The following is a 16,651-nucleotide window of genomic DNA, read 5'->3' on the forward strand; positions in this document are numbered from 1 at the left end:
TGGCTGCATACCAAGCTCAAGAGGGTTTCGAGGGAGTCCCTAGCGTCGCTTCGCTTTTTTCCCGCTATAAGAGCTGAGAGATGTGGAGGGAGGTGGTTCATTCGACGCTGAGATTGCTGCTAGTGCGCGTCGAGTGTCTGTCTGTATTTGCGCCAGAAACCTTTGTTTAGGGCAAACACTGTGATTACTTTAGTGCAGTTGCGCTAACGTTTATTCAGTGGGTCGGTGATCCATAAACTTTCCAGTAATTATTCAATCGTATGATTGTATTTAGACGCCTTACAGTGAAGTCGCGAGTGCCTAATTAACCGACTGTAGACAATGCCGTACATATAGACTTCATCATGAAGCGGTACGAGTAACCACGTAAATATATTGCGAAGTGCGGAAGAAGTGCGAGTATAAACTAAGGCCATCTGTGTTATTCCCGCTAGACTTATGAGTCTGAATCAGTCATGCATGAGAAAATGACAATTCGCTCGACCGATTAAGTTGCGGATTTCAGATAGTAGATATATTGCTTACATACATTCGTGCGTGGTTAAACGGCTAAAGGGGAACAATGATTTTTAACGTCGCAGATCGCCAGTACTGATTTCTGTCTCAAAAATTAAATTAAAGTACCGAGAGTGCTGTGCGGTTAATAAATTAGGCATTTCATTCCAGTGAAGACCTGTGCCGTGTTTCAAGAGACGTATGATACGAGACCTTCCGACCGCAACGGCAAGAAGACGGCCTCATGAACGAGCCATTCCTCAAGAAGACGGCCTCATGAACGAGCTATCCATGGAGACTGGACAGAGAGGATCGACCCAGGACCACATCGCTACCATGTTGGGCTAAGAAGGCATAGCCGAACCCTGAAGGAGGGATGAGGAGGTCACCAAATGATAGATAAGTGAACTACACTTGTAAGCATGTGTTAGGATTGGGGGTTCCTTACGCAGAAATGTAGTAATTAAGTATGTAATTTAGAATACGACTTGATTATAGCCCATCAGGCCGTTTATAAAGATAGTTTTTAAAATACTAAAATTGTAAATATAGATGTTTTTATGTAGCGAATAGCGACGTGAGTTATGTTACGTGCTGGGAAGAAGAATGCCTATTGTTACTTAAGATCGTTTAGTGAATATTAGATCGGTATATTCCTCAGTATCTGTCGTTGGATAAATTTTTCTTGTATGTAAGGATCAATTGGATTAGTTTATCGTTCTCTCTATTTGGAAGGATAGATATATATGCGTAACGTAGTGTTTGCATGGTGCCTGAATATGATTTATATGCACGTATCTATTTGATTGAATCCTGGTAGATTAAAACCACGTTGTATGCAGTGTCATTAAAATCTTTGACTGCGTTTCACTCTGCCAAACATGGACCTGAACCGTGGACCTGAAGGGTAACAGGCGCGTCATAAGTATAGATGGTCGTGATTTTACGAGAAATAGTACAGTTTAGAACTTTGTATGAAATGAATTAGGCCCGAGATGGTCAGGTATTAGAGCCAAATTTATAGAATGAGAATTGACTTCTTTGTTGTATGCTTTGGTTTGTCAAAAGAAAACGAAATGAGAACCCTCTTGTGGTATTGTGTCCTGAACGCAGTGAAACTGGCTCGATGGCTGCCTTGTTTACAATTTTTTAAGTAAGGAGGAGGCTTTAATGGTTAGACGGAGCGGTCAATGGCCCAGCATGGCATTCCAAGAAGTCGCAGCCATTTTTAAAAGCCAAGATTGTAAGGGATTCTTCCTTTCGGGTAGAGAGTTGTTGGTGACAACGATCCTTTTCTTTTTGTTCCTCTTTTTCTTTTCCACGTACTTGTCAACATTGATGTGTATTGCACATATGATATCTTGCTACTAAAGAATTAGGATTATTAGTTTATCTAGTATGTATAAAGATTACTCAGAGGATATGGGCTCACATCACTATGTATTTTATACGTGGTCGGGTAACATGAAGCTTTAGTGTTGGGTTTATCTTAGTCGGCGTTTGTAAAATGCGGAGTTGCTATTTAGATGTAAATATTTCCCCAAAATATGAGGGAACCTTTCATAATAGCTTTATTTCTGCGAAACATCCCTAATCCTAGCATCATGTCTGTTTCATATAAGGGACCTATTTGTGTTCACTGATCTACTCCTCTGCGAGGCATCGTCAAGCTATTTTGTTTTTTGTAACGTCATTCATTTTATTCTTTGAAAATTATAGATGTAAGCCTTTATGGCATTTATCTTTTGCACTACTAGTGCGACCTATTGTAAAAGAAAAATTGTTTGTGAAAACAGAAACTTATGGTTGGTCCAAATTATATATTGAAATAGCAACTGAGTTCCTCATTTCGTAATTTAAAGTAATAGAGTAATATTCCTGTCTTATCATACTCGCATCACACGAACCCAAGACGCCCACCTACCCGTTGCAGCAAGGCTGGTGCAGTTATTGACAGACAGATAAACAGGTAAGTTCGATAATGCATTATTGTCTTATGCCCTGTAGGGTATAATACATACATACAGACAGACAGACAGAGATGACAGAAAATTAAAAAGTCCATCTCCTTGTTACTTTGGACACGGCCGATACAAAAAAAACATTTATTCAATTCTGAACAATGTACAGACAGAACTCTTATTTTATATCTATAGATCCATACGCTTAAAATAATTGCATTCCTTTCTAGCAACTAAGTAGTTCCAATCACTAGAGAGTTGAGTGTCCTCAGTGTCATCCGTATTACTCCGCAATACATTTGCCTGCCTTTTAACTGCATGACCTGTTAATTTTTTGTGGTGTTTACAATTATTTACAAATTCGATTATGACATTTATGACATGGCTGTGTCATGGGTTTTCATTCCACTAAATAAACAATGCATTTAGAATTACTACAAAAAACAGCATAATTCTCCTGTAATAATTTATAATAATGTCCCCCGTGATAAAAAGAAGTATTAACTTTCACATATTCATGTGGTTTGATGCTTATTTACGAATCTCATTAAAGCTATTTAACTGCTCTATTAATCATTCAGTCAGTATTCATATTACATAACGATATTTCACCCACCTGGAGAACATGAATTGTCAATAAAAGAAGCCAGATAGTTACTTGTACAGCAATAGCAAGTATATACAAATAAATCTAGCAGACTGTAGCAGTAAAGGCTGCTTATCTGTATTAGTGTCCGGCTCCCAACTTGATGGTTAGCGTGCTGGCCTTTGGTCCCGGGTTCGATTCCCGCCAAGGTCGGAAATTTTAACCATCATAGGTTAATTTCTCTAGCACGGGGGCTGGGTGTATGTGTTGTCTTCATCATCATTTCAACCTCATCACGACGCGCAGGTCGCCTACGGGTGTCAAATCAAAAGACATGCACTTGGCGAGCCGAACCCATCCTGGGATTTCCCTGCACTAAAAGCCATACTCCACTTCATTTGTCTGTATTAGCATAAAAAATTGCAACCAAGCAATGTAAACAAAATAAATAATATGCATACATCTTGCATTATGAAGCAGAATCTCACAATCTGTATATTAAACGAGTTTACTACAAGCAGCTTTGGCAAATCCGTCCGTCTGTTCTACTGGATCGATTTGCTTTATGTTTGTTTTATTCTCTCCGGAATTGCGTGCCCGTGAATCATGAGACATTGATAAGTCTCTAAGTTCATCCGACTTTGAATAATCATAAAATCAAATCATTAAATGATCAATATAATAATTGCAGGCGAAGGCTTACCCTAACCCGCAATTCACTCTGTACTTAGCGGTTGCCTAGCCTGTTTGCAGTAATTCGACTGGGTTAGGAATGGTATGAATGAAGCCCCATCTAGCGGCAAGGATAGGAATTGTACCGGCTGCTGAAACCTGTCGCACTCCTCTGGGGTAATGTTTAATGAAAGACAGATGAAATAAAATTAGAGAGTGTTGCTAGAATGTAATATGACAGGGAAAACCGGAGTACCCGGAGAAAAACCTCTTCCGCCTCCGCTTTGTCCAGCACAAATCTCACATGGAGTGGCCGGGATTTGAACCATGGAACCCAGCGGTGAGAGGACGACGCGCTGCCGCCTGAGCCACGGAGGCTCTTCCTTTCATTAATATTCTGATCTAATTATGTGATTTTCATCCTTAGTAATATCATTGTGACCGAGCTCGATAGCTGCAGTCGCTTAAGTGCGGCCAGTTCCAGTATTCGGGAGATAGTAGGTTCGAACCCCACTGTCGGCAGCCCTGAAAATGGTTTTCCGTGGTTTTCCATTTTCACACCACGCAAATGCTGGGGCTGTACCTTAATTAAGGCCACGGCCGCTTCCTTCCAACTCCTAGCCCTTCCCTGTCCCATCGTCGCCATAAGACCTATCTGTGTCGGTGCGACGTAAAGCAGCTAGCAAAAAAAAAAAAATCATTGTCTACACCCACGTTTGATTACTACCTGTCAAGCCAGTGTATACACTTCCTGTGTCCGGCTCCATGGCTAAATGGTTAGCGTGCTGGCCTTTGGCCACAGGAGTCCCGGGTTCGATTCCCGGCAGGGTCGGGAATTTTAACCGTAATTGGTTAATTTCGCTGGCACGGGGGCTGGGTGTATGTGTCGTCCTCATCATCATTTCATCTCATCACGACGCGCAGGTCGCCTACGGGTGTAAAATAAAAAGACCTGCATCTGGCGAGCCGAACTTGTCCTCGGACACTCCCGGCACTAAAAGCCATACGCCATTTCATTTCATTTCATACCCTTCCTGTGATCATGGAAGAAGATTATACTGTACTATAAACTCTTTGATTCTCTGATCTTCCCTTGCTTCTTTATATACTCAACAGATGGCAGAACTTTCCTAATAACTTGCATGCTGCTAATAGAAAACATCGACGTACGCAGACGGGAAGCTATCAGGTCGACTATCCTTCTGTATGACCATTAATAAAGCGCAGGGACAACATCTTGAAAAAGTGGGTGTCTACTTACTCGAACCAGTATTCAGTCACCGCCAATTGTATGTTGCACTATCTCGGGCAAGATCGTTTGAAAATATTAAGATCCAGATAGGCCCGATTGGTCGAGGCACAGTGAATACTGTATGGAAGGAATTGTTATAAATTACATAGCAAATGAATCAGTTATTATGTACCGGTGTTAAATGTTCTTAAAACTAATGAAAATGGCAGGGAAAAGAATATGACTAGTGCACGCATATCAAGGCGAGTTATCTGACCTGTTTATAACGAATACTGCGGAATAGCGCAGGTCCACTAGTAAGATTTATTTATAAAAAATGTTTTTAGTGTATGCAGTGCTATTTTCACCTTGCTCAGATATTTCTTCGACAACTCTGGCATCCCCTGGATATTTTACAGGGCTAAATGCTGCACATAGTTGCCCGTGTGTGAACACAGGTTTGGGAAGATAAATTCCTCTTTTCTTGAAAGTCTGCCCTTGGGAATTTTTTGTCATTGCAAATGATAATCTTAACTGAAATTGCAGTCTTGTCATGGAGAAAAGCATGTTTGTATCTGTATAAACAATTTTTTTTTTAAATAACATTTTGGCATTTGGTCTGCAAGACCACGCTGCCAGCTCTGTACATTTCGAAAACAGGAAGGTCAAAGAGCAACATCTTTACAACATGGGACATTTCATCGCATTGTGACTAATTGGTGATAGAAAGCCATGGTACAAGATCTTTGGTTGGATGAGAGCAGTTTAAATACAGACTACACAGTAAAACAAACGTATCACAATGTTAAACTGGTTTCACTTAAAAATGTGGCTATTGCTTGATATATATGGATTTCATAACTGCTGAGCAACGACGAAACGGAAGTGGGAAGTGGAACTTTGAGTTGTATAAGCGTTTGATATAAATTGGTAACTTATGGTTTGTATATAGTGCATCCTAAAATTATATGGTTGAGGCCTGCTTCTTGATTGGGGTCAGAGGAACAATTTGGGGAGTCTATAACTTTGAGTCTGAACAGATGACCACGGTAAGATGCATGTCCAAGTCTCATTCTGATAATTGACGTGATATGGCAGTGAGTTAGAGATAGTAGATTGAACTATGGTTTCTGTGGGATGTGTGTCTGAATAGCGGCGTAATGCTTGCTTTTGATGAGTTGAGTTGTTGCCCAGTAATTTGACCATTCTTTGTAAACCTGTTCCTTGATGTGGCTTTGGAATTCCGTGTATGGTAGGGGTAGTGCTTGGAACTGGCCTTCTGTAATGCTCTGCTTTGCCAGATGGTCTACTGTCTCGTTGTGTGTAATTCCAGTGTGGTTTTTGATCCGCATAAGATGATTCTTTTCCGCTTTAATTTACTTCTTGGCATGGGTATAATGTTTCCCTTTTCAGCACCTTTATTCACTTCCAGGTTTATAAATCGTTCCCTTAAGTCGCGGTACCACCATGCGAATTCCACTAATTAATTCTGAACCCAAGTTCATGTTTCTGATGAGCATAACAATTGCACCAGCTTTCAGGATGAATTTGTGTGGTGGCATTTCTGAAGCTGTAATGGAGTTGAAGTACTACAGCGATAGGTCTATGTATAACCTCTCCGTTGGGTCGTCTATGATGACTGAGTCGATACCGCAATACTCCTTGAAATCCTCATGAACGAAATATGGCACGGACTTGTTTATTTCGAAACTACTTTTATTGAGAGAACACACAATACTGGGTCGAATACTCATCTGCAGAATTAGATGTGGTAGTGGTGGTGATTATTGTTTTAAGAGGAAGTACAACTAGGCAACCATGCTAAGGAATGAGTATGTTTGCGTTTGGAGCGAACTGCCATTCAAACCCCATAGAAACAGAATGTTCGAGGATATATCTTAATTAACATCCAGGATTAGGGCAATCATCACGTGAAATTTCAAATTGTATCAAACGGTTTTGGAAGAATGAATACTTTCATTTTTATTTTTTGGATTTACCTCCATTTCAGTTCCTTAGGGGTAGAATTTCTTCAAGGCTTTTCTTTGTGAGCACCTAAGATATAAGGGCAACTATTGTGTGAAATTTGAACTTCACGCATTACGTGTTGTCAGAAGTATGGTGATGAGTCAGTGAGTGGTATTTCGTCTACAGAATTAGAGTTCATGGAAGTACCAAATGTCAGTTTAACGATAGAGTTGACCATAAAATTGTTTGGAATGGTGATGAAATTTCCTTCATGATTAGACTGAAGTGACCTATTTCCCAGTAAGTTACTAGTAGTCATTTAGAAAATGCACATTAATTGGCATTACCACGCATTTTTTTTTTTTTTTTTTTTTTTTTTGCTATTCAAACCCCTAAAACCCATTTTTATTTAATATCGAAGACATAAAACAGCAACGCCCAGGTGAAAATTTATTTATTTCATTTATTATCATTGCAAGTGCCAATCTTAACGGGAATCGACAGTCTTGTCATGGAGAATGGCATGTTGGGATATGTCGAAACTAATTCAATTCTTGGTATGAAAACAATGTTTCCCTTTCCAGCATCTGTAAGAACTTCCAATTCTATTAGATCACGGTACTACCACGCGAACTTCATTAATTTCTGAGCCCAAGTTCATGTTTCTGATGTGTATACCAATTGCACCAACTTTCAGGATGAGTTTGTATGGTGGCATTCCTGAAGGTGTAATGGAGTTGAGGAACTACAGTGATGTGTATAACCTCTCCGTTGGAACATCTATGATGACAGAGTCAATGTCCGGCTCCATGGCTAAATATTTAGCGTGCTGATCTTTGGTCATAAGGATCTCGGGTTCGATTCCCGACATGGTCGGGAATTTTAACCATCATTGATTAATTCCGCTGGCACGCCGACTGGGTATATGTGTCGTCTTCAGCATAATTTCATCCTCAACACGTTGCGCAGGTCGTCTACGGGCATCAGTTCTAAAGACATGCACCTGGCGAGTCGAACATGTCCTCGGACATTCCCGGCACTGAGTAGATACTGCAGTTCTCTTTGAAATATCCAGAATAAAGAATGAAATATCAACTTTGTCAGATGGTTTGGGAGGAATAAATGCTTGTGTGTTTCGGTCTTAATCCCCTAACAAGCGAGTTTTTAAAGATATAAAAGAGCAATCATTGTGTGAAATTTCAACCTTTTGTGCCAAACTGTTTGGGAGGAATAAATATTTGAATTTTAGGGGTTTAGCCCCCATTTCAATCCCTTAAGGGTGGAATTTTTTCACCCCCCCTTTCTTTTGGAGCACTTAAGATATAGGAGCAACTATTGTGTAAAATTTGATGCAGTGGTCGTAAACAAGCACAAGTTTCAACTCATAAGTTTCAAAATAGCAGGTATAGTAAGAAATCGAACTCCTTTATAGCTCTACTGATTCCATAACAAAAGGGGCCTTCCACCGCATTTCTGTAGATGTTCTTGTGCCAGCGTCTTAAGCACAAATTTCTTTAAAATTCATGTACCAGGGGAATAAAACGTACCGACTGTAACTTGAAGAAGATCTTTTCGAACGTGATATCGCGCAAATTTGTAGTATTATTTATTTTCAATTTGGACGACTATTAACAACCACGCTCCGCCTACAAAATAACCTAGTTCTAAGTGTAACCAATAAGAGCGACTTTCAGTAAACAAATATGGTGGTCTATTTAAACTATCAAATCAAAAGCAAAGAAGCAACTTATTGTACAAATGTCAGCACTTTTAGCATGAAACCTGATTTTGATTTTAGCCCACAATTTTAAAATGTCAAATCAGTTATTATTTTGAAGTTACATATGTCGGTGCATTTCATGATTTGCCGCATTTGTAAAAAATAGTTCATCGCGAGGAGGAAAATAAAGATATTGGTAAAAGAAAGACAAGGGCCAAGGAGGGCGTGAAAATGAGATTCCCTAGGCCACGCAGACCTAACACCGTCGGGGTCAGAAAAGAACACGAGTTGGCCAAGATAGGTCAGGTATCGAAGATTAAAGCGAGGAGAATGGCACGAGTGGAACCAGTGCCAGACTTACCTAGGGGAACTGTGGCTGCTAACCCACGCTCCCTATTTCAGAGCCCTTGGTCCCCCTTTCAGTCGCCTCTTACGACGGGCAGGGGTTGCCGTGGATGTATTCTACCGCCCCCACCCATAGGGGGAAGACCATAAAGACTTAACACTTTAACGGCATGGCTACCAGACGGGCAGGTATGTACTGACGTTTCAAAAGAAAATGTAACATTTTTATTCCCCTTATAGGCATGTTACAGGAACAAGAAGAAGCACAACCTTTATCAAAGAGAAGTATGGCAGAGAACTAACTTTTCGAAGAATGAAGGTATCGCCATAAGAAAATGAAGAGCCACGAAAGGTGTGTAAATAAAAGACATCCTAGGCCTCTCAAACCTAATACCGTCAAGGACGGAAGAGAACAAGAGTTGGTCAAGATAGGCCAAAATGAATTAACCCGTGGCGCAACAGCCCATTAGGGACTTCACCCATCAAGATGACTGCTGCCAGCCAGATGTCCAGCAGATTAAACTTCTACAATACGTGGTCAGCGTGACGTCATCCCCAACCATACTGCATGGCTTTCACGACTGGGTTCGCTGTCTCTCATATGAGACAGCTCCTCGGTTGGTCTTACAATCTGAGTAAATCCCGTTCCAGCCCTCAGCCCAGAATTAAAATCATTGGACTGTCCGGGAATCGAACCCGGGTCCTCCTGGTAAGAGGCAGGATTGCTATCCCTACACCAAGGGGCTGGATTAAGGGAGGTCATATGGGAAAGATGAAAGTGAGAAGCTTAGCACAAGTAAGTGGAAGGCAAGCCAGACTCAGCTAGAGACTCCGGGATCGTCAACCTGTAGTGTCGGTAGATGCAGAGTGGGTTACGGCTGGTCCATGGTCCAACAGCTCTGCACTCTGACCAGTCAACCGAGCAGAGGAGGGGTGGCCACAGCTCTATCGTGACTCTACGCCTCTGCATTCGGGAGACGGGACAGGGCTGGACCTCACTGCAGGCCCCAACCGTCGGCTGTCCTGAGAATGGTTTTCCGTGGTTTTCCATTCTCCTGCACTAAGGCGAATGCCGGGACAGTTCCTAGTATGGACCACGGTCACCAATCCCCTCACCTTCTCCGAGCATATCCGGCCTGAGGGACGGCGTCACCGTCTAAGAGGCCCACCTCCCCCTTCAGGGGAGGAATGAAAACATGTTGTTAGTAGTAGTAGTAGTCAACCTGTACTCTCAAGATGAGAGCTCCTGGGAGCTTCTTTCAGTCACCTAAACTCCGTACGGCTCTACTTCTAAATTGACGTTTCAGCAGATTTTGGCTCTGTCTGGTGGTTATACGCTGAAGCATAGACATCCAACCAATCCCAAGCTGCCATTCATATTGATTTATATCGGCAGAGCACGATCTCGAAACTTAGTTGCCAATTCTAATATTCTCATTCGCCACGTGGTTAACCTATCTCGCTCAGCGTGTATGGTATTCGGTACGGTTCGCGATCTTTTGCATTTTCCTTCAATATTTAGTGTGTTTTTCATATTGTTGGAGGGTTCCAGTGACTCTGAGATCAGTAGAGTGTTCCCTTTGTAGGCCATAACCTCCTTTCTGTGCCAGCCATTAGCCGTTAGTGATGTGTAATTTCCTCATTCTCTTTTATTGTTAATAATATATTCTCTTTTAGTCCCAGATATTGTTAGAAAGTGTAGTTCTTTGAATTTGTTTTCAATCCATATTCATTCGTTTTTCTGAGTACTGTATTACAATTTAAAAGGGCCGTTTACCGCGGTCATATTGCATCAGCTGTTCTCGCAGGCGTAGCGCGCTGGCAACAGAGGGAAGGCGATGCTCATTTGTTTTGTGAAACTTCAATTTAGAAGTAAGGCCGTGCGGAGTATAGGCCCTGTCACCCACAAAGACGTAGTAGGTCAGATTTGCGCTCAGAGCGTATCGGCTAAAGGAAGAGAATGGTCGTCAACAGCAGGAAACTAAAAGACACTGTAGACTTCGCAAATATAAGTCCGGGGTTGGGGGAGATCAAATGTTGACCTAGTTTTCTCACCCGTTGTGAGCCCTTGACGGAAACTCGTAATAAATATGATCGTTCTCAATCACTTCCAAAAGTTCTTCTATTAGTAAGATGCTAATATAGGCAATTTGATTTAACGCCGATTTACGCTGTTTGTTGTCAGTTTAGACGAATCATTTTACTCTACCAGATATAACTCAACTCTACTGAGTGATCTACTTCTGCATTTTAATTAATTTCATCGAGTTAACGCCGAATGTGTCACTAATACTAATAATACCGTACCAATCATATGGCAAAGTCGTAAAGAGCAGACATTTTTTGACGCCATGCTCGTCAATTTTGCCGTTCCGTTTTTCTGTAGGCCTCCTAGAGTGAGTTTCTCTCATCGATTGGCCGGCAGGCGCGCCCAGCTCCTCTGCCTCCCGTTGACTCATCACTCCCCGCTATAGTAACAAGGACAGCACTTCGCTCACTTTACCCATGCATGACAAGATATAATAGTTAAAATTAAGAAAATAAGAATTATGAAAATTACCTAGGTAGTAATTAAGAATGATTAAGAAAATAAGCTCGTGCCTTGTATGGTTTCAATTTTAACATTTTCGTAGCCCGCCATGCTGAGCTCTTCGAAACCCCGGTTTCTTGTCCAAGTCGTCTTAGGGATTTTGTAGGCGTATGTTTTAATCTTTCTGCGATTTCCTTTTCTTTTTCCTCGTTAAGTACACGTTTTTTAACACTTCGCGTCTTATCGAGTAAAGAACCAGTTCCTCTCAATTTGTTTACGGTTTTCCGCACGGCCTTTCTATGTGTAGGGCGTACATCTGGAAATTGTGTTACAAATCGCCTAACGACTTCCCAGAAAGATTCTGTTTTCACATAATTATCGTACATAAATACACTTTCCTCTATCGTGTACACATGTTGAGGCATTATGAGGTGCGAGCAAACCGTGCTGTCGCTGCGCTGTGTAACGGGAAGTAATGAGTCAACGGGAGGCAGAGAAGCTGGGCGCGCCTGCCTGCCAACCGATGAGAGAAACTCACTGTAGATGGCAGAATAAACCGAACCTCTCTTGGGTGTCTATGTCTGAGTTTTAATGAATTTTGTCGAGTTAACACCAAATGTGTCACCAGAGATCTTTTACATGCCGACATCGTACGACAGGGAGTGTCGAATGGACTTTTTCCACCCTGCAAAAAATCCGACTACGTCCGCCGGGTTTGAAACTGCGATCTTGGGATCCGGAGGCCGACCGACACTCTATCACTGATCCACAGAAGCAGCTGAATGTTTCACTAGAAATTCCCTACTTGCCAACATTGAACGGCATGGAGTGTCATATTTCAAAATTCCTACTATCTTTTCCCAGGGGCTCTCAACTTGGGAGCGTGAACTGGCGACCACTGGACCCTTAGCTGATTCCTAGCATGAACATGAAAGACTCCCTAGGCCTCGTAAACCTAATACTGTTGAGGCGGGAAGAGAATAAGAGTTAATTGGAGGAGATCAGATCGGAACCATGAACGTGAGGAGCCTGACACTAAATGGGAATTACGCCAGACTCAGCTAGGGGAACCGTAGTCGCCAACCTACTCTCCCTCTGATCCCCCTTTTAGTCTCCTCTTACCGGAGGCAGGGGATATCATGGATGTATTCTACCACCTCCCAACACTACCACCCCCACAGGGGGTTTCTCAACTTGGGCTTTTAATACTTCAGAGGGTAGGAAAATTCTCACAAGTATACTGCACCATAATAATTATTCAAATTTTGGGTTATACTCGAACCTTTTTTTTAAAAAAAAGTGAATTTTTTTTATCTTTTATGCTCGGTTTCAATTATTCAAATAGTGAATTAGGCGCATTACATTTTCGAAATATCGGATTTCTCAATGAGTCCATCAGAAAAGGATGCACTCAGCGTGAGGCAACACTATGTACTCAGAACAGAAGTGGGCAATAGTCTCCCTCTCGACTATCCTATAAAAGCGATATTCGTGGTTTCTCGCAACAGCACAGTAATGGCCTAGTTCCCTCTGTGGATTAGTGGTAGAGTGTAAGCCTACAGATCCCAAGATCGTGAGTGCCAACCCGGCAGAAGGGCTCTAAGTCGTATGGTATGAGCATGTAAAATACCTCTGGTGACACACTTAGGGTGGCGTGCACCATCTTGGAGTAAATTACTACGGAAGTAGCGTTTACTAAAGAAGTCCATACTACAGAAGTAAATTACTACGGGAGTTATTTACTCCGGAAGTAACGTCGGGGAGTTGAAGTACAATTTACTCTTTTAGTTACTACTACAGAAGTAGCGTTCGTTACTCGCGGAGTAGTGCTGTGTTCGTGTATCTTCTTTAAAGAAATCCAAATAGATAAGGTTATGTGCGATAGGAAACGGGGGGAAAACGTAAGCGGAAAAGATAAATGCTTGTTAATAGAGATAATGACCATCTATGCAAAGGATATAAGGTGTAAGAAACACAACATAAAGATGCTGGATAAGAAAGGAAATTCATGGAAAGTCGTGGCGAAGGAATTCAATGTTTCGAGTGACGGAAAACGCAGTGAAAAGCAAGTTAAGATTCTGTAGAAGGACTTTAAAGCAAAGACGGAAGCAAAGCAGAAAGTCATGGACACAAGGGAAAAATTAAAACTGATGGCGGTTTCTTCATACAGATGGCCTACATCCACAGCGAAATTTTCCCATTTTCACACCAGGCAGGTAGGCCCTACCTTAAGGCCACGGTCGCTTCCCAATCCCTAGGCCTTTCCTGCCCTATCGTTGCCTTAAGACCTATCTGTGCCGGTGCGACGTTAAGCAAATTGAAAAAAAAAAATCTTCCGGTTTCTGAAAGTTCACCGTTGTCACCGAGAGGGCAATAAATGGGAATATGCGCGCAGTCACAGTCAATTGCACCCACGACGTGTGGAAACCTGCCAACGTGAAGAATATCCTTTTATTTTCCGAACGATCATCATCATTTGCAGGCGTACCTCCCTCTTAGCCTCAACTACTGCTTTAACCACGCGATGAAAGATACGGCTAGCAGTTGTGCGGTAAACGTTAATTAGATCATCGGCAACTGTACTGAAATGTTCCGGTACGAAACACTCGTAGGGCACACAGCAGCTGTAATTTTAGATATACAACAAAATTAAGACAAGAATTCAGCTGTAAGTGATCTCCAAGTAAATTTAGAAGGAAAGTAAAGGATTCCTTCCTAAGACCAAAAACGTTCATGAAACTCGCCGTGTTCACATTACACGGCTATCGCCTTTCACGCACTGTAGGCCTACGCACTATTACATTTCCCATCGTTTACTGCGTCGAGATCGCCAATATAATCTAAGTAATCCATAAACACGTTTGAAACGTCTTTCCTCTCATATACAGCACGATATTATAATTAGTCAACAAGTCTAAACTTAGCTTACTCCATGCACGACGTGAGAGTAAATTCTAACCTATATTCGTACGTTATTTACTTCTTTAGTAATATACTACAAGATGGTGCTCTTCAACTTTTTACTCTTGTAGTAATTTAGTCCAGGAGTATCTGAAAGGACTAAAATACTTCGGAAGTAATTTACTCTCGTGTGGAAGTCGCCGAATGCTGACTTCAAGAGTACTTTACTACGGAAGTAGAACTTACTCGTGGTTGGTACACGCCACCCTTAGTGTTTATCCGACAAAATTAAAACACAGCCTTTGATCGTACTGAAGAGTTCGGGTTTCTCTGTCATTTGGAAGGCTAAAATTGGCATGCAGACAGCCTAAATGGCATCGAATCAAACTGTCTGCAACACGGTAGCAGAAAGAGTAGTATAGAGACCACTGCTGCATCTTTTTAACCCTAGCCCCAGTTAATTGCAAATACATTTAAGGCACAGATATCACATAAAAATTGCCAGACGCAGTTCTCACACACACGCGCGCGCTGTGGTGATGGTAGTGGCGATTATTGTTTTAAGAACATGAACTGATAATCCAGATGTCCCAAGCCCCTAACATGAAGTAACAGCAACTGAAACGATCTGTTCGTTCGAATACTTAAAAGAATTCAACCGGGACACATGATTTGAAACGTTTTTATTTTACAAATACGATTACAAATCTTTACAAAACGTATTAAAAATGAATGTTACTGAAGAAGTTAGTTGATCCATGCGTTTTAGAACAAATCAACTATTATGGTGGGGTAGGGAGGGAATTCAAAGTAAATTCTAGTATTGTGTACACCGGGCATTATCAATGTCTGCGGATGTGAATACAACTTGATTGCTCCCTGGCATCATCGTTTAGAGCAGTATCACCACTGGCATCAAATTCAATTATCGGGACAAGAAGGTTTTCTTTGGACATCATGCTATATTTCAGAATGTAAAGGGTGAAACGGTGACAAAGAAAAGTGTCTTTTTCAAATTCGTCGAATATTTGTCGATGGTGGAAGTAAGCATGAGCGAATATGCGATATAATCTTCGACATACGGATGCTAACTTTCCAATCGATGATTTCTTCATACTGTGCCTGCTAGGAAAATATTTACTTTTATTTAATAAAGCCGTAGAATGATCTAATGTGTGTCGGACATACTCAATAGCGGAACACTCCCTGGGGGTGGCGTGAGCCGCACAAAGGAATATCCACTCATCCAGTACTGCCATCTGAGGGCAAGATTCTTGGTGACATTCCTTCTGTAGTTTAACGGCGAGATCATTAAGCTGCAAACAGAACTGGCGGAGATGCTCGTACTTCCAAACGTCTTCATCCTGTCCTTCAGGAGGGGTAAGTATTGCTTCTGGGTTACCTGGATTGCGACGAATCAACTGCTGAATGTACTGTTGAACGGCTAATGGGCTATCCATGTCCTCGAAACTTATATCTGCCCACTGACAAAAATCTTTTGCCTTACTTCCAGGACGATTTCTTCTCAAATTCATTACTGCATCGGTGTTTAAATCAAAGGGTGGCACCTAGAAAATAAAATGCAAGATCTTAGAAAGAAAATTGTTATTTTATTATTGGAATAACATTACGTTCTCATGAAATGGAATCTTGGAAAGTGATGAAAAACATTTTTAAACGAGTTACACACATTTATGGAAAGTATACCACCTTAGCTGTGAATGAAAACGATTCTTTAAAGCAGAAATCATCAGAGTGTCAGCATTGTTAAAGGTTATGCTGCGTGACATAGCACAACTATAAGGTCAAGGGACAAGCCAAGTTCCCTGTGTGTATTAGTGGTAAAATGTAGGTGATTGACCGATTGATAATTAAATGTAAATTAATGATCGTCGTCAAGTGAAGGTGAGGACTCGGATACGGATATGGAAGGAATCGAACCACTGTCGGTAGACGGCTAACGATAGAGCATTGTCTATTCATTACTTATTAGTTGTAGTACCCATTGTTGGTGGGGTAATCACTCAGAATATGTAGAATGACATTTTTGTCCATCCCTCACGTTGTTCGCCAGGTTCTGAGGCACATAAGTGGGCATGCCTCCCCTGTCAGCGGCTTGTCGTGACGTACTCGCTTCCTTGCTCTCTGTGGTCCTTTACAATTCATCTTTTATTTTATTTTTGGATTATTGCTGATCTTGATTTGATCTCTTACTTCCAGTATAAAATAAGCCAAGCATCTA

At 41.5% G+C, this 16,651-nt stretch overlaps 1 pseudogene; it reads right to left on the reverse strand.

Annotated features, from left to right (window-relative positions):
- Nucleotides 1-15,251: 15,251 nt before the first annotated feature.
- Nucleotides 15,252-15,944, reverse strand: LOC136879331 (MOB-like protein phocein pseudogene; annotated as a pseudogene).
- Between the last annotated feature and the right edge of the window lie 707 nt (nucleotides 15,945-16,651).

The sequence above is a fragment of the Anabrus simplex genome, chromosome 8, assembly GCF_040414725.1.
Source record: "Anabrus simplex isolate iqAnaSimp1 chromosome 8, ASM4041472v1, whole genome shotgun sequence".
Taxonomy (NCBI): domain Eukaryota; kingdom Metazoa; phylum Arthropoda; class Insecta; order Orthoptera; family Tettigoniidae; genus Anabrus; species Anabrus simplex.